We start from the raw sequence: 26,378 nt of genomic DNA on the forward strand, positions 1-26,378 counted from the left end.
GGCTCTGTCGGTGCTGTAACATTCTAATATTCTATGAATCTATGATTCGGTTTCTACGATTCTATAACAAGTTAGCAAGTGACAACATCCAAGCTTCGACAATTGTTGTATTTGCCTGGAGATCACTAAGCTGCTCATGTGCAAAGTTTTTCAATTGCTCCATTGTGCTTTTCCGTTTAGTTCTTCTCCATCTGATTGTCGGAGAGGTGATATAATGTGAGCATGTGACATTAAAATTAATGCCCAATTTATTAATATAAACCTGAGTGCACTATTACGTGACTGATTCCTGATTGATTGATAATCATAATAGGTGTAGAGCTCTAGGGTGCGTTAAGTTATCACATAGAGAAATTCGGTTGGTAGCGCCACCGATTAGCGCCTAAAGAGGCTGAGAAGTGGGGCGCTAGCCAATTTCCGGGCAGACGCAAGTTGCATAGTGCCTCGCCCCATATTGAGCAAGCATTTAACGCCGGCGCTAAATCTTAGCGCCCGCTGATGGGCACAGGCTGATTATGAAGTAATTTGAGTGTGCAACGCATTTTGGGCGTCCCGGGCCTGAAATTCAGTGGCGCCCCCCTCCGTAGCACCTGCCGCTAATAGTGACAGCTTACCTGGAACCTTACCAAGTCGCTCTCGGACTGGAGGAGCATAATTTAAAGGGGACTGGTGTGGTTTAAAAGAGGTAGCTATTTTTGGAGCACAACTTCCTCGAGAGCTACAGAGAGTTGCTGAGCTGCACACTGAGAGCCATTTGACCACTGACCCAGTGCAGGCAGACGATCTTTAGCCTTCTGACCATCACCTTGCTGTTGGTGAGCCTTAACAACGGGGAACCTTCCTGTGGGCACTTATTATGGGGGCTGCATTGGTGGGGAACGTCCTGCTGCTGCATCATCTGCAAAGGGCACTGAGACGCAGGGAGAGAGGGGCAGGCATGGCCAGATGGAGGAGGGCCAACAGACGTCATCACACAGGACCTTATGCTGGCAGGGTTTTGCGTCAGCACTTTTCCTACATGAGCATGTCGGAGGAGCAGTGTGTCCGAAGGCTGCGATTTACAAAGGAGATGGTGACTGAGCTGTGCCAGCTGCTTCGGACAGATCTGCAGCCTCAGATAAGGTGCAGGACATCTCTGTCGGTGGCTGTGAAGATGACTGTTGCCCTGAACTTCTACGCGACCGGCTCTTTTCAGGCTGCATCTGGGAACATAGCCAGCATCTCGCAGTTTGCGGTTCATTGCTGCATCCGTCAAGTGACTGATGCCCTGTATAAAAGGAGGCAGCAGTACATCTCCTTCCCAATGACCCCAGACAAGCAGCGGGAGCGTGCAGAGGGCTTCACACAATAGCGCACTTCCCCATGGTGCAGGGTGCCATTGACTGCACGCACGTGGCTTTGCAGACGCCTATTTTAAATCTGGAGGAGTTCTGCAACTGCAAGGGGTTCCATTCCATGAATGTCCAGCTGGTCTGTGACCACGGACAGCAGATCCTCGCAGTGACTGCGCATTTCCCAGGCAGCAGACATGACACCTTCATCCTGCGCCAGACTTCTGTAGCAGACATTTTCGAGGCCCCGGCTCACCCAGAAGGCTGGCTTCTCGGGGACAAGGGCTATCCTCTGTGCCTGTGGCTGATGACCCCGCTCCGGATGCCCATTACACCTGCTGAAGAACACTACAATGCGAGCCATCAGGCGACGAGGAAGATTGTGTAGCACACAATCGGTGTGCTGAAGCAGCGGTTCCGCTGTCTGGACCATTCAGGAGGAGCACTGCAGTACTCGCCTGATCGAGTCTCGCACTTCGTGGTTGTTTGCTGCATGCTCCATAACCTCGCAATCCAACGTGCCCAGCCAATGCCTACAGACATTGATGCACCAGCAGAGGAGGAGGGGGAGGAGGAGGAGGTGGAGGAGGAGCCCCAAGATGGGAGGGAGGGACTTTCTGGAAGGGCCATGAGTCAGAGGCTCATCAGAAGTCACTTCTAGGCCCCTCTGACGGAATGCTTGTTGCCATTGCAAGAACAGAAATGAAACCAACCTCATACCCCCAAGCCTGTGAAGGGCAAAATGCATGTAAATAGCAGACATGGTCATTGTAAATGAATAAAGGGTTTTATTACAAAAAATCTGCTTCCTTCCAACATGATAAAACAAGACGGACAGAAATGTAAACTTAAACACAGACACGTTAGGCTCTCCCTCCCGTGAGACTGGTCAAATGATAAATAACAATACAGACAGCTCCCTTGGGCTTGAATCGACCTCAACAGAGGCTTCAGGTCCTCCCTTCAGTTCTGGCCCCTGATGGGGATCTTGCTCTTTTGCGAGTCTGTCCCCGTCCCTCGCTGCAGCTCCTCCTTAAAGGGACCCTCGTGGCTGCAGCAAGGCTGGGGGAGGCCTGCTGACTGTCCCTGAGCATAGGTGCCACTGAGGTGCGGCTTGGACAACCACTGGACCTAGAGGGCCCAGCTGCTGACTGCTCCACCTGTGCATGGGTGGAAGCAGTCTGTCCTGCAGGTGGTGGCAGCTGCAGTGGAGAAGTGCCAGTGGTGGCAGCAGGAATGCTGTCATCTTGAGAGAGGACAGCACCTACCTGCTCCAACAACACCCTGGCACTCCCACGGGGCAGCACTTCAGCATCCGGAGCAATCTGATGGAGCACAGATTGCTGGCCTGCTGTGGTGCTGTGAGGTCCCCGGGTAATCATGCCAGAGGCATCGAGGGTGGCAGCAGTCACTGGTTGCGTGGCCTCAATATGCGGTTGCAGGAGACCAGCGAGTGACTGCGTGGCAGCACTGAGCACCTGCGTAGCAGGTGCCAGTGCTTCGGCGAAGCCCTGGACAGTCCTTTCCATTGCTTCGGTGAAGCCCTGGACAGACCTTTCCAATGCTGACCCGAAGTCCTGCGCACTCCGGGCCTGTGCTGCGCCGATGTCTTGGACACTCCTCGCCAGTGTCTCGATGGTTTCAGGCAACCTTGCCACTGCAGCCATGATCTCAGTGTGCATCCGGCCAGGCTGGGCGCTAATCTCAGTGAGAGCACGCACCTCCTCTGTGCTCTCTGCAACAGCACTGGTGGCCTGACTCGCCCTCCGGGGAGACGGCCCCCGAGCTTCCCTTCCCCCCCTGCATTGCTGCAGCCCGCTGGTGCCTGGCAATGGGTCCTCCTCCGAGCTGGCCCCCCCGCTCCCCTCTAGGGAAGGTGTGCCCCCAGTCCCCCATTGTGCTGGCTCGCATGAGGCTGGTTCCGATGGGGCGGCTTTTTCCTGATCATTGCCTCTGGAGTCACTCATAGTGGCAGCTTGAGGGCCCGCCTCCTCACCGGACGAGTCAGCATCTGAAAGCAGGGAGGTACAGGAGTGGCTTTAGCGTGAGGACAGGGTGGCAGCGAGGGAGGCATGAGTGCTGCAATGAACTGTAGTGGATCGACAGACAAGAATCATGCTGCTGGGGGGACAAGTGGTAGGAGTGATTTCAAAAAGGGGAGAGCCTTACCATCGTAGGCCACTATGGGGCCGGCATCTCCAGAGGCGGCAGGGTCAGTCAGCCAGTGTCCCATGATCCTCTGGACCCTTTCCTCCAGATTGCTGTGGATGTGGCGGTCAGGAAGGCCTCCACCAGTGCGCAACTGGTCGCGCCTGTTGCTGGCCAGCTTCGCCTGCAGGAGAAAGGAAGGGAAGTGTTGAAACATCCTGCAGTAAGCAGCCATCAACTGCCCCCCATGATCGAATAGCCCATGCATCCTGCACTAAGCAGACATCACCTGCCCCCCATGGTTGAATAGCCCATGCATCCTGCACAGAGCGGCATGTGCATGTGTGTTTCCTAAAAGGGCCATGGGTGCTGGCTGACAGATGGCCTTTGGAGGTGCGGGCACCCTCTAGCCATGAAGTCAGGTGCAGGTGGAGGGATGAAGATGATCGTGGAAAAGGCACTCACCCTGACGACCCGAGTGAGGTCGTTGAACTTCTTCCTGCACTGAACGGCTGTCCTGGGGACCACGCTTCTGGATGCCACTCTGGTGGCCACATCCCTCCAGGCTCGCCGGAACTCTGCAGGTGGCACCCTCCTCCCATCCTCAGGGTACAGAGTGTCTTGGCGGCGCTCAACAGCGTCCACCAAAGTTTCAAGGGCCAGGTCTGTGAAGTGCTCTGCCCTCTGCCTCTGCCTCACCCGCTGCATGTCTTCAGAATTTGTTGCGCCTCTGGCAAGTCTGCGCTGAATTTAAGTCATGCCAGGAAGTGCTGTGTCTGGTGATCCTAATTGACCTGCCCCTTTAAGAGCTGTCTGGCGCCAGTGTGTCTCGGGGTCAGTGATTATTGACAGCACCTGCGCTGCACCTTGCCAACGCGAAATTGGGTTGCGCCGCCGGGTTAGCGCCTTAGGAGTCCCGTGCAGCACCTGATTTAATGCCGCAATCACCATCAGGGGCGCGACTACCCAATATAGCGCTAGGTGGCGCTAAATTGTGCCTGGTGCTAAACTTAGCGCTTCGCCAGTACTAGCGCCCCAAACGGGGCATTATTATTGATCAATGTTTTCAATGGGAGACTCGATTGGCACTTGTGGGAAATAAACTTGCTGGGTGGGGGAAAAATTCGGTATCGCCCCATTTGGGGCACCATTATTGGCGGTGTGCAAAGTTTAGCGCCTGGCACTAATTATCGCCTCCGGCAGCAAACTTGGCTGGAGGTGATTGGAGGGCTAAATCAGGTGCTTCACACCTGCCTTAAGGCGCAAAGGCCGAGAGCGAGGCGCTACCTCAGAGCGCTGGCGAAGCAAGGAAGGGCCAATCAAAATAAACTTGCAAAGTGCTGCTCAGTATTCAAAACTCCTTCACACAGCGTTCAGTCTCTCCAGAAGTCTCTCGCTCTCTCTCTCTCAGAATGCATAGTGAAAAAATGTCACCGACAAAAAAAGGCAGGAAGCGGTCGCCTTTAAATAGCGCTCCCCCAGTCCCTTTCTGACAGCAGAACGCTCCCCTCAGCCTGTCATTGCTAGCGGCAGGCGGTAAGGCAGGGGGCGCCACTCAATGTCCGGTCCGGGGCGCTAACGGGGCATTGCGCACTCGACTGACTTCACGACCTACCGGCGCAGGAGATCGTGGCGGTAGTGTTTCGCACCGCCTCAAAATGTCTAGTTAATTTCACGAGCGGCACAACCATCGCGGCGCCCGGACTCTAGTTGCTTTGCGCCCCACTTGGTGCCCTCTGAAGGCGCTAACAGGAGGCGCAAACAACTGAATTTTTCACCCTATGAGTAGGAATTTCTTCACTCAGAGGGTTGTGAATTTTTGGAATTATCTGCCCCAGATGGTTGTGCATGCTGAGTTTTTGAGTATATTCAAGGCTGAGCGAGAGAGTTTTTAAGACTCTAGTGGAATCAAGGGATAGAGAGATCATCGGGAAAGTTGAGCTGATGTCGATGATCACCCATGATCTTATTGAATGGCGGAGCAGGCTCGAAGGGCCGTATGGCCTACTCATGCTCTTATTTCATATGTTCTTATCTTATGTTTATGCAGGCCAACGCCTGCAGGCCTACAAGACCCTAACTCTCTGTAGCATTACTTAGGATTGCATTACATAGGACATATGGCACACACACAGGACATTCGGCCCAAACAGTCGATGCCTGCGTTTACGCTCCACTCGAGCCTCCTCCTTTCTTTCTTCATCTAACTCTATCAGCGTAACTCTCTATTCCCTTTTCCCTCATATGCTAATCTAACCGCCCCTTAAATGTGTCTAAACTATTCGTCATAACAACTCACCCTTGTAGCGAATTCCACATTCTCACCACTCTCTGGGTAAAGTTCAGATAATCGGCTTTTGGTGATGTTGGTTGAGGGAAAAATATTGGCTACTTCACTGGGCAGAAGTCCTCTGATCTTCCTCAAACTAGTGCCATGAGATCATTTACGTCCATCTGAGAGGGCAGACGGGGCCTCGGTTTAACGTCTCATCCGAAAGTGGTAACCTCCGACACTGCAGCACTCCCTAAGTACTGGAAGTTGTCCACTGAGAGAGTATTATTGTATAAATCTACAACGCTCTCACTCAGATACTTTCAGACATTAGTCGATGTAATACCATTTCTTATTCAGAGCATTTGCCCACATCAATACTTTCCCTGGATGAACCGTCGAGTGTAATGCTGATCGGAAGACTAGTTTCCTTCACTTTCAGCTGTCAGCGACCCGGTTGGAAAATTTATCTCCATGAATCCAGCTGCAGGTTTAAAGATAAGGATGTCCGTTCCAACTTTCTTTGGGATGCTAAATCAATGATAAATGGAAACAGCTTCACATGTCAATGCATGGTCCCTAACAATTCTTAATTTACAGCCTTCTGGACTCAACATAGAGTTCAGCAATTTCAGGCCATATTCCCTGCCCCTATTCTTTTTTTCCTTTTATTTTTTTATATATTTCTCTCTCACATGGCAACTGTCTTTCATTCTGCCAGTGCCCTTTACACTTCAACTAGAGCCACTTCGGTGGCAAAAACAGGAAGGCAGATTATTATCTGAATGGCAATAGATTGGAAGAAGGGGAAGTGCAACGAGACCTGGGTGTCCTTGTGCACCAGTCATTGACGGTAAGCATGCAGGTGCAGCAGGCGGTTAAGGAGGCAAATGGTATGTGGGCCTTCGTAGCGAGAGGGTTTGAGTACAGGCACAAGGATGTCTTGCTGCAATTGTACAAGGCCTTGGTGAGACCACACCTTGAGTATTGTGTGCAGTTCTGTTCGCCTTATCTGAGGAAGGATGTGCTTGCCATGGAGGGAGAGCAGCGAAGATTCAGCAGACTGATACCTGGGATGGCAGGAATGACTTATGAGGAGAGATTGGGTCGATTAGGCTTATATTCGTTGAGTTTAGAAAAATGAGAGGGGAACTAATTGAAACTTATAAAATTCTAACCGGAGTAGATAGACTAGATGCACGAAGGATGTTCCTGATGGCGGGCGAGTCCAGAACCAGGGGTCACAGTCTAAGGATAAGGGGTAAACCATTTAGGAGAGAGATGAGGAGGAATTTCTTCACCCAGAGAATGGTGAAACTGTGGAATTCTCTACCACAGAAGGCATTTGAGGCCAACTTATTAAATATATTGCAGAAGGAGTTAGATATTTTTATTAAGACTAAAGGGATCAAGGGATATGGGGAGAAAGCAGGGACAGGGCACTGAATTTGGAAGAGACGCCATGATCTCATTAAATGGCGGAACAGTCTCGAGTGGCCGAATGGCCTACTCCTGCTCCTATCATCAATGTTGCTATGTTTCTATGTTTCTTAACTTGTCCTATTACCATCTCCTTTTGCCTTGCACCATCTCTTAATGTCTCTTAATCTCTCCTGCCTTCCATTCTATCACATACCTTCCCTTTTGTTCTTTACTCCCCTCCCCACTTTCCCTGCCCCTGCACTTGCTAAAAACCTGTTCCATCTTCAGCTTTTCTAATTTCTGACGAAGGGTCATCGATCTGAAGCGATAACTGTGTTTCTCTCTCTGTTGGATCCGTGGCTCAATGGATAAATAATCACACGGACGCTGTACATTATCAAATAACAGGTCTTTACTGGAGGAGGGTAATCTCTAGACTGAGGGAACAGAGGCATGCGCAAATCTTACATACCGGTGTGGTCACTGCCGGTACTACAGTATACAGGAGCTGTAAAAGTAGTTCTGACTTAAAGGCACATAAACTACAATTCCTCCCCTTTTAGATTAATAATACCCCCTAACATTCAAATAACAATTAACATTTTTACATGTACATTAAACAACAAACGTCCATTTATAGATTCAATCTTTGGGGCGGCTTCCTGACCCTTTCGGGATAGCGCCTTTCCAGAGGTTCTTGGTGCAAAGGCGATTCTGACCCCTTTTCATTGGGTAGTTCATCGGGTTCCACTGCTACTGTGTCTGAAGTAGATACTACCGGTATGTCGGGTTCATCCCCAGGTACTCGAGACATGGGGTTGACGCGTTCCTGTGATGCTAAGATCTGATCGACGTGGCATCGCACAATGTTCTCCCCGAAATCCACCGTGTACATCAATGGCCCCTGCCTTGTACATATCGTTCCGGGTTGCCACTTCTCTGTTCGATAGTCACGGGCCAAGACTGGTTGCCCTACATTGAAACTCCTTGTCGGCTTCTCATTGATGTGCTGGAATTGTTTGTCCTCAACATTTCTTCGCACATTTGGTCTGAGCAAGTCCAGATGAGATCTCAAACTTCGGCTAAAGAATATCATGGCCGGGGTCTGGTTGGTAACTGCATGTGTCACGTTTTGGTAGGCTAATAAGAAATTGTCCATCTTATGCTGTAGTGGAATTTCATCGTCGCACATGGCCTTTATCGCCTTCTTAAAGGTTTGTACGAACCTCTCAGCCAATCCATTTCTGGCTGGATGATATGGGGCAGATGTGTAATGCCTTACCTCATTCCTTTTCATGAATTTTTGGAACTCGTCGGACACAAACTTTGGTCCATTATCAGAGCAAATCTGCTCTGGCAAACCGTTTCTGGCAAATATGGTCTGTAGGACTGCAATCGTTTTCTCTGTAGTGGTTGAAGACATTTTTATCACCCCAGGCCACTTTGAATGAGCATCCACTGCTATTAAGAACATTGAGTCCATGAATGGACCAGTGAAATCAATATGCACCCGTTGCCATGGAGAGGAGGGCCACTCCCAGGGGTGTAGAGGGGCATGTGGTGGTGCATTTTGGACCTTCTGGCATCCTAAGCAGCTCTTAGTTAGGTCTTCGATTTGTTGATCGATTTCCAGCCACCACACATAAGCCCTAGCAAGGCTTTTAATTTTCACTCCCCCCAGATGGCCTTCATGTAGCTCATTTAGCACTCTCTCCCTTAACATGGGTGGAATCACCACTCTGGATCCACACATCAATGTCCCCTGGCATACTGACAGCTGTTCTCTTCTGGATGAGAATGCTGGCAACAGTGAGTCGCCATGTGTTGGCCATCCCCTCACCATCAATTCATAAACCCATGACAGCGTCGGATCATTGCGGGTCTCCTTCTCTATATCCGCGTTTGTTACTGGCAGTCGTTCAATTATCGACGAATAATATATCTCCATAGGGTCCACTGCTGGTGCATCCTCCACAGTAGGCAGTGGCAGGCGCGATAGCCCATCAGCGTTCCCATGCTGTTTCGTGCCTTTATATTCTGTTTCATATTGATTTGCCCTAGAAACAGGGACCATCTTTGTAACCGCTGTGCAGTCATTACTGGAACGCCCTTCTTAGGATTAAAGATGGAGACAAGTGGTTGGTGGTCAGTCAGCAAGGTGAACTTCTGCCCATGCAGATAGTGGGTGAATTTTTTTACTCCCCATACTAGGCTGAGGGTCCTCCCTGTCAATCTGGGCGTAGTTGCGCTCGGCTGAGGTTACTGACCGAGGTGCAAAGGCTACTGGCCTCTCCAACCCATCTGGGCATTTGCGTGACAGCACCGCTCCAATACCGTAGGGTGAAGCATCACATGCCAAACGAATTGGTAGTGCTGGGTTGAAATGGGCCAGCACCTCTTTTGATGTGATCAATTCTTTACACTTCTGGAAAGCTCGTCTACGTTCGTCATCCCACTTCCATGGTACCCCTGTTTGCAGTAGGGTGTTCAGCGGGTGTAATACTGTAGACAAATTTGGTAAGAACTGGTGGTAATCGTTTACCAGCCCGAGGAACAACCTCAGTTGTGACACATTTTCGGTGCTGGAGCCTTGACTACTGCCTCAATCTTGTCAGGGGACTTATGTAACCCCTCTTCATCGATGACGTGGCCACAATACGAGATCTGTTTCTTGAAAAACTCGCACTTGTGGCGATTAGCTCGTAGCCCATACTCCTTTAATCTGGTGAGCACCTTCACCAAGTTTGCGAGGTGATCACCGTCATTTTCGCCCGTGACCAAGATGTCGTCCAAATAACACTGGGTCCCTGGAATCCCTTGCAGGACCTGATCCATCGCCCTTTGCCGGATAGCCGGAGCCGAGGCTACTCCAAACACCAGCCGGTTATATTGATAGAGACCTTTATGAGTGTTGATCGTAAGGTAATGTTTCAAAGCTTCTTCTACCTCCATTTGCAAGCACGCCTGGGCTAGATCAATTTTGGTGAAGCGTTTACCTACAGATAGCGAGGCGAAAATATCCTCAATTCGTGGAAGCAGATATTGCACCGTGTGAAGGACTGGGTTCACTGTCACCTTAAAATCCCCACAGATGCGGACCTTCTTTGGTTCCCCAGGCGTATTACTCAACGACCTCTTCATTACAGGAACGATGGGTGGAGCCCACTCGCTCCATTCCACTTTGGACAGTACTCCTGAACGTTCCAACCCTTCCAGCTCTGCTTCAACAGCTGGTCTGATCGCATAAGGCACTGGTCTGGCCTTCAGAAACTTTAGGCTTGCATTTTCCTCTCTTTTAATCGTTGCTGTTATTCCTTTTAGTGTTCCTAGTCCCTCCTGGAACACTTCTTTTGCGTCAGTTAGCATTTTTGACAGTCGTCCAGGTGTGACGTCATCATCCCTTTTGGCCTCAACCTTCAGTGCCTGTATGGAATGCCATCTAATTGTATCTTCCAGATCCATTCACGTCCTAGCAGTGGTGGTCCTCCATTTGGCAATACATATATATCCATTTTAGGTATTTCCTGGCCTTTATATGTCACTTTCACCTTTATTTTTCCTTTGGGGCAGACCTTTTGCCCTGTATACGTCTTCAAGACAATCTCTGTAGCTTTCAAGGGTATGTGTGAAAATAGCCGCTTGTAGTCTCTTTGATTTATGACTGTTAGAGCTCATCCTGTGTCCAATTCCATTTCCACTTGGACTCCGTCTATCTTGAGTGTAACCCAGATAGTCTGGTGATCCTCCATTTCGGTTACCTTATGTAGTTTCAGACAACCCAGCTCCTTGTTTCCAGGGTCTGTGTCACTTTTCTGTTCGTCTGCACCACTGTCCATCACCTGGTGTACCTTTTTGTACTTCTCTTGTGGAGATTTCTTACTGTTGGTTTTCTTCCCAGACCTGCAGATTTTGCTATGTGTCCTGCTTTCCCACACTGTCTGCAAACTTGGTCCTTGAACCAACAATCTTTCTGGTCATGTGTTGTTCTGCCGCAGCGATAGCACTTCCCTGTTCCATAGGACATTTCATTGGTGCCAAATTCTTATGGTCTCCGTTGCATCTCTGCAGCGCCCCTTGCGGCTGTTTCGTGTGATACTGCCATACTGAAAGCTTTGTCAAGCGTAATGTCCTTTTCTGATAGAAGCCGTTTCTGGGTTCCTTCACTTTGTAGCCCACACACAAACTTGTCCCTTAACGTGTCTGCTAGTCCCGCTCCAAACTGGCAGTGTTTCGATAGCTTGCGCAGTTCAGTTAGGTACTCAGCATTGCTTTCGTCTTTGTGTTGGTTCCTTTTATGGAACTTAAATCGTTCTGCTGTCAGCAGCGGTGTGGGGCTTATGTGGTCCTGTAGTATTTCTACTATGCTTTCAAAATTCTTGTTTACCGGCTTCTCTGGGGTTATTAGATTTCGCAGTAACCAAAAGTTTTTGCACCCATGGAATTTAACAGAACCAGTGCTTTATTAGCATCTGGCACATCATTCGCCCTGCAGTACACCTCAATACGTTCCACATATGTCGCTCAATCTTCGACTTCATTGTCGAACGTAGAGATACTGCCACTCTTCGGCATCCTTGGGTGTGCGTTAAGTATCACCAATGGCGCCTCCCGCACTTCCCCTTCTTCACCGCTGCCACAAAATGGCGTCTCCCGCGCTTTCCTTCCTTCCCGCGCACGCCCTTCTTCTCCGCTGCGGCTTCTCAAAATGGCATCTCCCACGCTCTTCCTTCTTCTCCGCGGCTCAATGGCATCTCCCGCTCTCTCCCTGCTTCTCCGTGGCTCAATGGCGTCTCCCACGCTCTCCCTGCTTCTCCGCAGCTCAATGGCGCCTCCCGCGCTCTTCCTTCTTGTCCGTGGCTCAATGGCATCTCCACTTTCTTCACCCCGCGGACACTGTTCAGCCTGTGATCCCTGGCTGTGCTCTGTGCGTTCTTCTTTTGATATTTTTCGACGCCGCTCATTCCAGAACCCGGCTATTTCTTACCCTCTCTCTCTCCGATTTGTTTAATTTTCCTCGACGCCACTCGGTGTTCAACCCCCGGCTGTGCCCTGCGCTCTTCACCCTCTGTCTTACCCCGTCGACGCTGCTCGGCTCTCTCTCCACCATCCGTCGGCTCCAGCCTCCTCTGCTGGGGAAGGGTCTGCGCTGGACCTGTCATCGGTCTCTTACTGCTCATTTTGGCTGGGGAACCAAGTTCGGCTCTCCACAGCCTCCCCTGCGAAGTTGGATCTCTGCCAGACTGCTGGGCAGTTGCTCATGGTCAACGCCTGTGTTCCTGGCCTCGACTATTTTTTTTTTCTTTCTTTTATGTTGCAGGTAGATTCGAATCGACACTCGTCGCCACTGTTAGATCCATAGTTCAATGGATAAATAATCACACGGATGCTGTACATTAACAAATAACAGGTCTCTACTGGAGGAGGGTGATCTCTAGACTGGGGTACAGAGGCATGCGCACAGCTTATATACTGGTGTGGTCACTGCCGGTACTACAGTATACAGGAGCTGTAAAAGTAGTTCTGTCTTAAAGGCACATACACTACACTCTCCACAGTTTCTGCCTGACCTGCTGAGTATTTCAAACATTTTCTCTTCTTAATTTGATAAATGGCCCAGAAATTCGGGTCCCAACACGTGAGTACGCACGGGGTATTCATGCATAGACCTAACGAAAGTGCCGGTTTTATGCATGCACTCTGCATGCACGGGAAACCGGCACTTCTGTTCCCTTGGAAGAAGGGGTTCAGAAGTCGAACACATGCGCCGGAGAGGCAGCGCGTGTGCATCGAACTTACAGGTTTCTCCGGGAGGGTAAGTCTCCAGCAGTTACACTTATAAAAAGCAGTTGCAAGGCCTGCTTTTAACAAGGTAAGTGGTGAATTAATTAAAATTTAAAAAAAATTTCCACAGGTTTATTATTTTTAAATACTTTAAAGAAAAGTAAGTTTATTTTTAGCTCCGTTAGAAAATGTAATTATTTTTACTAAAAATTAAATTATTGTTTAAAATAGTTATTTCATGTAATTTATAGTTTATTTTAAGAATATAATTTTTAAAATATTTATTTGAGGTTTTAGTGATGTTTTGGGGCTTAAAGTATTTATAGGTTTGACAGCTCTTCCTGTCAAACTTATGAATGAAGCATTCCCTGCTAACATTCGCTCTGCATGTCCCACGTGATCCCAGGGGACGCAACAAACTAATTGCGCCCCTGGGATACGCAAGCACTGCGCGCCGGCAGTTGGAGGAGGCCCAGGATCGGAATCCGACGCGGGCGCACAGCACAATGGCCGGCGTGCCAGGTAAGTGCAGGTAACCGCGGGAAGCCCCTGACCCGAATTTCTGGGCCATTATGTTTGTGCTCATTGTGAAATAATTAGTGCTACCCCTGTGTGTATAAATTTACAAAAGTCACATTGATAAAGTACATTTGTTTTCCTGAATCTGTGGAGCATCGCCTCACGCATAGGTAGCTGAGTTTTCAAAAAAGCTGTGAAAGCAGTTACCTGAGCATGATTAATAATGTGCCTTAAAACCCATGTTACTCAGATGTTATTCCCAAGCCAACGCTGTACTTGGACCCTCCACCGGGTATGGTTATATGTGGAGAAAGCGTTACATTCATTTGCAGCAGCCGGATTCCAGGTTTCAGATATTTATTCTTCAAAGAACAAATTATATTGGATTTCCGTGACAACCCCAAGGATACTTACAACACGACATTTGTCATCCAGAAGGCAAGGCTAACCGATACTGCGAACTATCATTGCAAGTACGTAAAACGCCTCAATGGGGTTATGATAGTTTCAGCACGAAGCGATCCGGTGCAGCAAATCATAGTAGGTAAGAAACCATCGTCATATACCTTTAACCGTGAAATATTTGATGCAAATCTTTATTGAAACCTGAGCTTTAAAAAATATTTGATGATGCCACATCAATTTCAACGAATAAATTATCTCCGCTTATAACGGTTGTGCAATGAAACGTGCATCTCGAGCATTGAGGCAACAATAAGTTATTTCGAACTGATCAGCATAGTGCAACCCTGATGCATTGGAACGTGCAATAATTTACCTGGAAGTTGGGTTGGTGCGCTGATCACTCTGTGGAGATTATTTTACTGGGTGCAATGGCGTAAAATGGCCAAATTCGAATGATTCAGTAGAACGGGAAATCAAGCATGTCTTGGCTCAAAGTTAAAATTCGCTGCTTTAACCGCTGTTCTTGGTAGATGTTTGGTCCAAATGGCTTGCTAGGCCATTTCAGAGGGCATTTAAGAGTCAAGCACATTACTGTGGGCCTGGAGTCACATATAGGCCAGACCGTGTAAGGACGGCAGATTTCTTTCCCGAAACGACATTTGTGAACCAGATGGGTTTCTGTGACAAACCGTTAGTTTCATGTAGTTAGATGTAAATATAGAAACATACAAGATAGGAGCAGGAGTAGGCCATTCGGCCCCTCGAGCCTGCTCCGCCATTTAATGACATCATGGCTGATCATCCAAACTCAGTACCCGGTCCCTGTCTTCTCCCCGTATCCCTTGATCCCTTTAGCCTTAAGAAATATATCTAACTCCTTCTTGAATATATTTAAAGAATTGGCCTCAACCGCCATCTGTGGTAGAAAATTCCACAGGTTCACCAGTCTCTGGGTAAAGAAATTCCTCCTCATCTCAGTCCTAAATGGCATGCGCCTTATCTTTAGACTGTGGCCCTTGGTTCTGGACTCCCCCTCCATCAGGACCATTCTTCCTGCATCTAGTATGTCTAGTCCTGTTAGAACTTTATAAGTTTCAATGAGATCCCCTCTCATTCTTCTAAACTCCAGTGAGTATAAGCCCAATCGACCCAATCTCTCCTTATACAGGTAGACTATCCTTTATCCGAAAACCTCGGGACCAGCCGAGTTTCGGATAAAGGAGAATTTCGGACTTCGGAAGGTGGGTCGGCGGGGGTCCGCGGGGGGGGGTCGGCGGGGGGTCGTGCGCACGACTTACGCTGACGCTCAGCGTAGGTCAGGCGGGGTCGGCGGGAGTCGGGGCCGGCGGGGTACGCGGGGGGGTCGGCGGTTGTCGGGGCCGGCGGGGTACGCGGGGTGGTCGGCGGTTGTCGGGGCTGGCGGGGTCGGCGGTTGATGGGGCCGGCGGGGTCCGCGGGGGGGGTCGGCGGGGATTCGTGCGCACAACTTACCCTTTATCTGAACTTCCGAAACCGGAACCCTCTAAAAACCGAAGGTTTTTTCGTTCAGCGTAAGTCGTACACATGACTTACGCTGAACGAATAAACCTTCGGTTTTTAGAGGGTTTCGGTTTTCGGAAGTCCGGATAAAGGGTAGTCTACCTGTACATCATTCCTGTCATCCCAGGTATCAGTCTGGTGAATCTTCGCTGCACTCCCTCCATGGCAAGAACATCCTTCCTCAGATAATGAGGAACAAAACTGCACACAATACTCAAGGTGTGGTCTCACCAAAGCCCTGTTCAACTCAGCAAGACTTCCTTGCTCCTGTACTCGAATCCTCTCGCTATGAAGGCCAATATACCATTTGCCTTCTTAACCGCCTGCTGCACCTGCATGCTTACCTTCAGCGACTGGTGCACAAGGACACCCAGGTCTCGTTGGACTTCCCCTTCTCCCAATCTATTGCTCTTCAGATAATAATGTGCCTTCCTGTTTTTGCCACCGAAGTGGATAACCTCGCATTTATCCACATTATACTGCATTTGCCATGCATCTGCCCAGTCACCCAACCTGTCCAAATCATACTGGAGTTTCTCAGCATCATCCTCACAGCACACACGCCCACCCAGCTTTGTGTCGTCTGCAAACTTGGAGATATTACACCTAGTTCCCTCGTCCAGGTCATTAATATATATTGTGAATAACTGGGGTCCTGGCAACAAATCCCTGCGGTACCCCACTAATCACTGCCTCCCACTCAGTAAAAGACCCGTTCATTCCAACTCTTTGCTTCCTGTCTGCCAACCAATTCTCTATCCAAGTCAGTACCTTGCCCCCAATCCCATGTGCCTTTACTTTACCATTACTGAAACTGGCTTTTTAACTCAAGCTCTATTTAATGAACTGAATTAAAAGTTCCCCGCTACCCTGGTGGGATTGGGAACTCAGGCCTCCGTCTTACTAGTCCATTAACCATAAACACTATGCTACTGCTGCCAATATAAGAAGGCTAGCTAGGAGGATCTTCTCCTGCTTATCTCCGATGAATGCCATTTACTTGGTTTTTCTATCATTGACCCGAGATCAATTTAACCTGAATTTGTATTTGTTTTTAGAGGGAGATCACATATATGTAGGTGAATTAAAGTTTTCCATGATTACTGTACTAAATAGAGCTATTTGTCGTACTCTGTCATAAACACCATCTATCCCTGGGGATTAATTTGATTTGAGCTCTTTGCAGCTAGCCGAGATCTTCTAGATCATTCATTTGGAAGTCATTCATGTTGAACACTCTCTTTCCCGAGGGCTTGCTGCTCATCTTTACTCTTCCTGTGCATTGCAGACCAACTCCCGAAGCCTACAATCTCCATGGGCCCCACGGCTGGTGTCGTTACAGTGGGAGAGAATGTAATGATCACCTGCAGTGGTCTCACGCGTTACTCTGGTGACAGATATTATTTATAAAGAGAGGATGGGGCGAATCACATTCGCCAAAGGAATGTCTCAGCATTGGAGCATGCAGAAACCTTCATCATCACAACCATGAGCACAAATGACACTGGAAAGTGCACATGCAGTTATCAAACAATGATAGACAAGAAAGCACAAATGTCCCCAAGCAGTGATCCGGTGCAGATAACTGTGGAAGGTGAGTAGCATTAAAAGATTTTGTAAAGGTGGTTACTAATAAAGACCCATTTAAACATTGCAACTTACATTTTGGCAATATATTTTCAAAGTGACTATTTTCTGTCTATCCTGGTGGTGGCCTATGTTAATCAGTAACAAAAGAAATAAAACAACAATCAGGATGAAATTCTTTGCAATTTCATTTAAACTTATACAATTCTGTCAGGACTGGACAGACTAGATGCAGGAAGGATGTTCCCGATGGTCGGGGAGTCCAGAAACAGGGGTCACAGTCTAAGGAAAAGGGGTAAGCTATTTACATAAGAACATAAGAAATAGGAGCAGGAGTAGGCCAATCGGGCCCTTGAGCCTGCTCCGCCATTCAATAAGATCATGGCTGATCTGATCCTAACCACCAATCCACTATCACAGAACCATCTCCTGAATCTAACAGAATTAGACACACGAAATAGGCGCAGGATCAGGCTACACGGCCCCTGGGCCTGCTCCGCTACCCACAGGGCCATGACCGATTCGAAACTAGACTCATGTCCAAATTCCTGCCCGCTCCCCGTAACCCTTAATTCCCTTTACTTCTAGGAAACTGTCTATTTCTGTTTTAAATTTATGTAATGATGTAGCTTCTACAGCTTTTTGGGGCAGCATATTCCATGTACCTACCGCCCTCTGAGTGAAGTAGTTCCTCCTCATCTCAGCTTTGAAAGAACAGCCCCTTATTCTAAGACTATGCCCACTAGTTCTAGTTTCACCCATCATCGGGAACATCCTCCCCGCATCCACCCGATCCAACCCCATCACAATGTTACATGTTTCAATATGATCGCCTCTTATTCTTCTGAACTCCAATGAGTAGAGTCCTAATCTACTCAACCTCTCTTCAGATGTCCATCCCCCCATCCCCGGGATTAACCGAGTGAACCTTCTTTGCACTGATTCGAGAGCAAGTATGTCCTTTTTTAAGTATGGACACCAAAACTGTACGCAGTATTCCAGGTGCGGTCTCACCAATACCTTGTACAACTGAAGCAATACCTCCCTATTTTTATATTCTATCCCCCTAGCAATGAAAGCCAACATTCCATTGGCCTTCTTAATTACTTGCTGCACCAGCATACAAACCTTTTGAGTGTCGTGCACCAGGACCCCCAGATCCCTTTGTACTTCAGTACTTTCAAGTTTCTAGCCATTAAGATAATAACTTGCTCTATGATTTTTCCTGCCAAAGTGCATAACCTCACACTTTCCAGTATTGTATTCCATCTGCCAAATCTCTGCCCACTTACTTAGCCTGCCTATGTCCCCTTGCAGGATTTTTATGTCCTCCTCACTCACTACTTTCCCTCCAATCTTAGTATCATCTGCAAACTTTGATATGTTACACATGTTCCCCTCCTCCAAATCGTTAATATAGATTGTAAAGAGTTGGGGACCCAGCACTGACCCCTGTGGAACACCACTAGTTACTGATTGCCAGTCTGAGAATGAACTATTTATCCCAACTCTCTGCCTTCTGTTAGATAGCGAATCCTCTATCCATGCCAGAATATTACCACCAATCCCGTGATTTTTTATCTTAAGCAATAATCTTTTGTGTGGCACCTTGTCAAATCCTTTTGGAAGTCTAAATACACTACGTCCACTGGTTTCCCTTTATCCACCCTATATGTTACTTCCTCAAAGAACTCCAGCAAATTTGTCAAACAGGACTTCCCCTTCATAAAACCATACTGACTTTGTCCTATTAAATTATGATTATCCATATGTCCTGTTACTGTCTCCTTAATAATGGACTCAAAAATTTTACCTACCACATATGTTAGGCTAACCGGTCTATAGTTTCCAGCCTTCTGTCTACTGCACTTTTTAAATAAGGGTGTTACATTAGCAGTTTTCCAGTCTGCCGGGACAGAAATGAGGAGGAATTTCTTCACCCAGAGAGTGGTGAACCTGTGGAATTCTCTACCACAGAAGGCAGTAGAGGCCAATTCATTAAATAAATTCCAGAAGGAGTTGGATATATTTCTTAAGGTTAAAGGGATCAAGGGGTATGGGGAGAAGGCAGGGACCAGGTATGAATTTGGATGATCAGCCATGATCGCATTGAATGGGGGAGCAGGCTCGAGGGGCCGAATGGCCTACTCCTGCTCCTATCTTCTATGTTTCTATGTTGCTATGCTTATATAAAGCGATATGCACGACCTCAGGAAGTCCAAAGCCGGCCTACTGCCATTTAACTAATTTGTAGTTGTATTCAATGTTGTAATGTAAAGTCGTACGGATGCCAATTTGCACACAGTACGACCCTACAGGAGTAGGCTATTCAGCCCCTTGACCTGCTCCGCCATTCAATGAGATCACGGTTGATCTGCGAACTTACTCCATATACCTGCCTTTGGATCATATCGTCTAATACCTTTGGTTAACGGAAAGCTATCAATCTCAGATTTAAAATTAACAATTGACCGAGCATCGATTGCCATTTGTGGGAGTGAGTTCCAAACTTCTACCACCGTTTCTGTGTAGAAGTGTTTCCTAATTTCAATCCTGAAAGGCCTGGCTCTATTTTTTAGACTATGCCCCCAATCCGAGAATATCCAATCAGTGGAAATAGTTTTTCTGTATCTACCCTATCTGTTCCCCTTGATATCTTGAAAACTTTGCTTGAATCACCTCTTAACCTTCTAAATTCTAGGGAATACAACCCTAATTTGTGTAATCTCTACTCATGACTTAACCCTTGAAGTCTGGGCATCACTCGAGCAAACCTACGCTGCACTCCCTCCAAGGCCAGTATATCCTTCCTAAGGATTGGAGCCCAGAACTGCTCACAGTGCTCCTGGTATGGTTTAACATGGGCTTTGTACAGCTGCGGTACAATTTCTAGCCCCTTGCATTCTAGGACTCTGGATATAAAGGCCAGCATTCCATTAGAATTTTTGTTTGTTTTCTGTACCTGTTCATGACATTTTAATGATCTATGTACCTGGAACCTCAGGTCTCTTTGGACTTCCACTGTTTTTAGCTTTCAACCAATTAGAGAGTACCCTGTTCTATCCTTTTAATGTCCACGGTGGATGAGCTCACATTTGCTACATTGAAATCCATTTAGAAACATAGAAACATAGACGATAGGAGCAGGAGTTGGCCATTCGGCCCTTCTAACCTGCTCCGCCATTCAATGCGATCATGGCTGATCATCCAATTTCAGTACACGGTCCCTGCTTTCTCCCCATACCCCTGGATCCCTTTCGCCTTAAGAAATATATCCAGCTCCTTCTTGAATATATTTAATGAATTTGCCTCTACTGCCCTCTGTGGTAGAGAATTCCACAGGTTCACCACTCTCTGGGTGAAGAAATGCCTCCTCATCTCTGTCCTAAATGATCTACCCCTTATCCTAAGACTGTGACCCCTGGTTCTGGACTCCCCCGCCATTGGGAACATCCTTCCTGCATCTCGTCTGTCCAGTCCTGTCAGAATTGTATAAGTTTCAATGAGATCCCCTCTCATTCTTCTAAATTCCAGCGACTGCAAGCCCAATCGACCCAATCTCTCCTCATACGTCATTCCTGCCATCCCAGGTATCAGTCTGGTGAATCTTCGCTGCACTCCCTCAATGGCAAGAACATCCTTCCTCAGATAAGGCGACAAAAACTGCACACAATACACAAGATGTCGTCTCACAAGGCCCTGTAGAACTGCAGCAAGACATCCTTGTTCCTGTACTCAAACCCTCTCACTATGAAGGCCAATATACCATTTGCCTTCTTAACCGCCTGCTGCACCTGCATGCTTACCTTCAGCGACTGGTGCACAAGGACACCCAGGTCTCGTTGCACTTCCCCTTCTCCCAATCTATGCCATTCAGATACTAAACTGCCTTCCTGTTTTTGACACCAAAGTGGATAACCTTACATTTATCCACGTTATATTGCATCTGCCATGCTTCTGCCCAATCACCCAACCTCTCCAAATCATCCTGGAGTTTCTCGGCATCCTCCTCACAGCACACGCGCCCACCCAGCTTTGTGTCTTCTGCAAACTTGGAGATATTACATCTAGCTCCCTTATCCAGATCATTAATATATATTGGGAATAGCAGGGGTCCAAGGACCGATTCCTGCGGTACCCAACTAGTCACTGCCTGCCACTCAGAAAAAGACCTGTTTATTCCAACTCTTTGCTTTCTTTCTGCCAACCAGTTCTCTATCCAAATCAAAACCTTGCCCCCTACTGCCTGTCTCCTGCTGCTCAGCCAACTTCCTAACCAGGTCAATAGCACATGGAAGCAATTAGGTAATGACCAAATAATCTGTTTTGCTGATGTTTGTTGAGGAATTAATTTTGATCAGGCCTCATGGGAAAGCTCTGCTACTAATTTTGGAATAATTGGATCAGATCTATCACATCCACCTGAGAGAACAGGTGTGGCCTCGGTTTAATATCTCAACTGAAGGAGAGCACCTCTGAAAGTGTAGCCCTCCCTCAGTACTGCACTGGAGTGTCACCCTAAATTATGGGCTTATGTCCTGAATGGGACTTGAAAGCATATCTAGAGTGCTACAATTGAATCAAGTCTGAAATGTTTATAGAACTTTTGGGCTAGAAATTGTGATCGGAGGCATACCTCTGGAGCATGCCTCCGACACACGAACAAATTATAAAATTAACTGCTGCCAGCCAGGCTGCACAGAGTTACAGTCTCATGACTCGAGGCAGAGGGCAGCGTAATGGCTCATGGACACCAGGGCCACAGGCGGTGTGGAAACGTGCCTGGGATCACAAGGGCCTGTTCCTCGGCTGACAAAGGAGAATTCCATTCCAATCGTTTCCGAAGTGAATCCCCTCATAAAATGCACTGGAATCACGAAATGTAAAAAGTATACAATTGACAGAATTGGAATTTTAATCATAATAACCTTCATTTCATCAAACTGAAAAAAAATTGTTCTTAATTTCATACTTCATTAAAACTGTATTCTTGGCCAACATTTTGCATAAACTCATTTAATACAGTGATTCTGCTTAATTTTGGATATGTAGATGTTTAATTTAAGCCTTAGATATCCTCTTGTGCTGAAGCAAACATGCCCTGCGCCTGCTTGCATCAATCATCAGACTTTGGTGGGCAGTTGAGGAACTCTCTGCTAGCGATTGCTTCTCGGAGTCGCCCGCAGATGGCCTGTTCACATGTACCTTGACAGGCCTCAGGTTACGGATTACGTGCAAGTGCATGTGGAAATACAGAACTTGCGGGGTATTTCCAAGCATTACAATGGCGTACGCTGAGACTACAGACACCGCAATTTCAGGGCCAAGATTGTGCTCCTTTAGTTTTCAAATTGCTGCCCTTTTATTGGCTTTTACTTTTCGTTAATCGATTGCTCTTTTTCATCTTATCATAGAGCCTCACTCTGTCATTGGAATTGTCCATTTGTGCCTCAGTGTTGTGGTTCAGATTTTACTGGTTATTTTCATTGCCGAACATTTTTATTCCAATGTAAGCAAAGTTAAAGGTAGGTACTGGTTTTCATCACACTTCTTACATTCATCACTAAAACTTCAGGATATTACTTTGCATTAAAATGTTATAGATCATAGAACTAATAGATGCAACATTTTCTGAAGAAGGAACTGCAAAAGGAAATTTTCAAGTATTCCACCCAATACATGTCCTAAAGAATGGTTTCTGGGATCCATCAGAGTTAACATATAACTGCAGGGATAGAAAGAAAGAACGAGAGAAAGAAAGAAAGAGAGAAAGAGAAAGCAAGAATGAGAGAAAGCGAGAAAGAAGAGAAAGAGAGTATGAAAGAGAGAATGAAAGAGAGAATGAAAGAACGAAAGAAAGAAAGAAAGAAGGAAGGAAAGAAAGAATGAAAGAGAAGCAAAGAAGGAAAGAAAGAATGAAAGAAATAAAGAAATAAAGAAAGAAAGAAATAAAGAAATAAAGAAGGAAAGAAGGAAAGAAAGAATGAAAGAGAGAAAGAAGGAAAGAGAGAAAGAATGAAAGAAAGAATGAAGGAGAAACAATGAAGGAAAGAAAAAGGAAAGAGAGAAAGAAAGAAGGAAAGAAGGGAAGAAAAAAGGAAAGCAGGAGCGAAACAATGTAAGAAAGAAGGAAAGAAAGAAATAATGTTTTTATTCATTCATGCGATGTGGTCATCGCTGGCAGGGCCAGCATTTATTGCCCATCCCTAATTGCCCTTGAGAAGGTGGTGGTGAGCCGCCTTCTTGAACCACTGCAGTCCGTGTGGTGATGGTACTCCCACAGTGCTGTTAGGGAGGGAGTTCCAGGATTTGGACCCAGCGACGATGAAGGAACAGCGATATATTTCCAAGTCAGGATGGCGTGTGACTTGTAGGGGAACGTGGAGTTGATTGTGTTCCCCTTTACCTGCTGCGCTTGTCCTTCTCGGCGGCAGAGGTCGCGGGTTTGGGAAGTGCTGCCGAAGAGGCTTTGGCGAGTTGCTGCAGTGCGTCTTGTGGATGGTACACACTGCAGCCTCGGTACGCCGGTGGTGGAGGGAGGGAGTGTTTAAGGTGGTGGATGGGGTGCCAATCAAGAGGACTGCTTTGTCCTGGATGCTGTCGAGCTTCTTGATTTTTGTTGGAGCTGCACTCATCCAGGCAAGTGGAGAGTAAATCAATATATTAAGTGTGAGGTGGGAATTTCACAAAGACAAGTTCACGGCCAATGTGGATTGGAGGCGGCTAACATTTAGAATAAAGGTAGAAATTGCAGCCACTTTCTGAAATGCAAACAGGATAACAATGTTTTTGTATTCTTCTTCTGATAGGTAACTCAACCAAGCCGATACCATCCAATTCTTTCCATTGTACCATTTGAGCAATGAGTCTCATTTTCAAGTGATGGAATCGCGGTGATGTTCAAATATGTTCTACCTAATTTCTTCCTGGGAAATAAACAGCTATTATTCCTCAAACCTGCCTTTGCTTTGCTAACTAAGGTCAAGGACCAGATGAAATGCACTTTAATGATAGCATGTGCGATTTTTAAAAAAAGGTTTGCGTTTAAATGATGAAATTCATATCGTGTTCATACATTTTTGTTTAATTTACTTGCCAGAATATCTACTCATGATCGCTCAATGTCTTTATTCCTGTATCCTTCTGAAGCAGATGTTTTGTCTTTACTTGGTTGATATGAAGAATCTTGTTTTTGCTCATCTGTGAATGCACTGCTCAGGGTTAGGTCGTGGCTCTGTTTATATTATTAATTTCCACCTCTGTATCATCGCCCGTCTCGGCCCTTGCCTCAGCTCATCCGCTGCTGAAACCTTCATCCATGCCTTTGTTACCTCTGGACTTGACTATTGCAACACACTCCTGGCTGGCCTCCCACATTCCACCTAAAGTTAACCTGAGGTCATCCAAAACTCAGCTGTCCGTTTCCAAACTCGCGCCAAGTCCAGTTCACCCATCTCCCCTCTGCTCGCTGACCTGCATTGGCTCCCAGTTAAGCAACGCCTCGATTTCAAAATTCTCACCCTTATTTTCAAATCCCTCCGTGGACTCGCCCCTCCATATCTCTGTAATCTCCCTCATCCCCACAACCCACCGAGATAGCTACGCTCCTCTAATTCTACCCTCTTGAGCATCCCTGATTATAATCGCCCAAATTTGGTGGCTGAGCCTCTTGTTGACTAGGACTTAAGCTCTGTAATTCCCTCCCTAAATGTCTCCGCTTTGCTGCCTCTCTTTCCTCCTTAAGTTGTTCCTTAAAACCTACCTCATTGCACAAGCTTTTAGTCACCTGCCCTAATTTATCATTAAGCGGCTCAGTGTCAATTTGCTTGTCTTAAAATATGCCTGTGCAGTGCCTTGGGACGTTTTGTTGCGTTAAAGGCGGTATATAAAACAAACTGTTGTTGTTGTAACTGGTAACATTGTTTTTGCTGTTTCATTGCATTTATTAAAGTGCCCGTTCATTTCAAGATAGAGTTTAACGCACACATGTGCATCAAGATCCCCAGTAATGTTCTTGATGTTCATATGTAGCAGTTATATACAAGCGATTGACATTATCCATTGCAGATACACAGGAGAGTTGCACTGATGGCTGCCTTGCACAGTCTTGTTGCGGACTATCGCACTTGTGGGCGAGCAGGTCTTGTGTGAGTTATACAAACACGTTGCTGGGCTCTGAACAATGTTCAAATATGTTATTGCACCTGCCTTAGTATCGTTGCCAAGTCCAGGGGGTGGAATTGATCTTCACTAGGGGGGCTCATAGTGAAGCCAAAATCAGCAGATCCCTCAAACTATGTAAGGGCAACATTTAATGGCAATCCCTAATTTCCCTTGAGAAGGTGGTGGTGAGCCACCTTATTGAATCGCTGCAGTCGTTGTGGTGAATGTACTCCCACAGTGCTGTTAGGGAGGGCGTTCCAGGATTTTGACCCAGCAATGATGACGGGATGGCGACATATTTGCAAGACAGGATGGTGTGGAACTTGGAAGGGTACTTGAATGGGGTGGTGTTCACATGCGCTTGCTGCCCTTGTCATTCTAGGTGGAAGAGGTCGCGGGTTTGGGAGGTGCTGCCAAAGAAGCCTGGGTGAGCTGCTGCAGTGCATCTTGTAGATGGTACACACTGCAACCACAGTGCGCTGATGGTGGAGGGAGTGAATGATTAAGCTGGTGGATGGGGTGCTAATCAAGCGGGCTGCTTTGTCCTGCATGGTTTCGAGTGTCTTGAGTGTTGTTGGAGCTGCACTCATCCAGGCAAGTGGAGAGTATTCCATCACATTCCTTACTTGTGTCTTGCAGATGGTGGAAAGGTTTTGGGGAGTCAGGAGGTGAGACACTCATCACAGAGTACCCTACCTCTGACCTGCTATTGTTGCCACAGTATTTACTTGTCTGATCCAGTTAAATTTATGGAATATTGAGACCCCCAGCATAATGGGGCATTGGGCGATGGTAAAGCCAATGAATATCAAGGGCCGGTGGTTAGACACCCGTTTTTTAAAGTTAGACATTGCCTGGCACTTGTGTGGTGTGTATATTACATGCCACTTATTAGCCCAAGCCTGAATGTCGTCCAGCTCTTGGTGCATGCGGACATGGACTTCTTCATTATCTGAGGAGTTGTGAATGGCACTGAACACTGTGCAGTCCTCAGCGATCATCCCCCGTTGGACCCTCTCGTCATCCCACCCTGTGCCTGTGAATGCCTCATAAATGCTTTCCCTCTCATGATTAGCTGTTTATGGATTGCTTCATGCTGCTCTTTAGACAACCCAGCAAGAATCTTCCCCCGTTAGAGAGAAAAATTGTGCCCATTTTACAAGCCGCCTGATTTTCTTTTTCAATAGATATAAACATCATGTAATGTGTAA

This window comes from Somniosus microcephalus, unplaced genomic scaffold, assembly GCF_052327205.1.
Source record: "Somniosus microcephalus isolate GS21.2 unplaced genomic scaffold, FLI_Smic_1.0 unresolved_chr9, whole genome shotgun sequence".
NCBI lineage: Eukaryota > Metazoa > Chordata > Chondrichthyes > Squaliformes > Somniosidae > Somniosus > Somniosus microcephalus.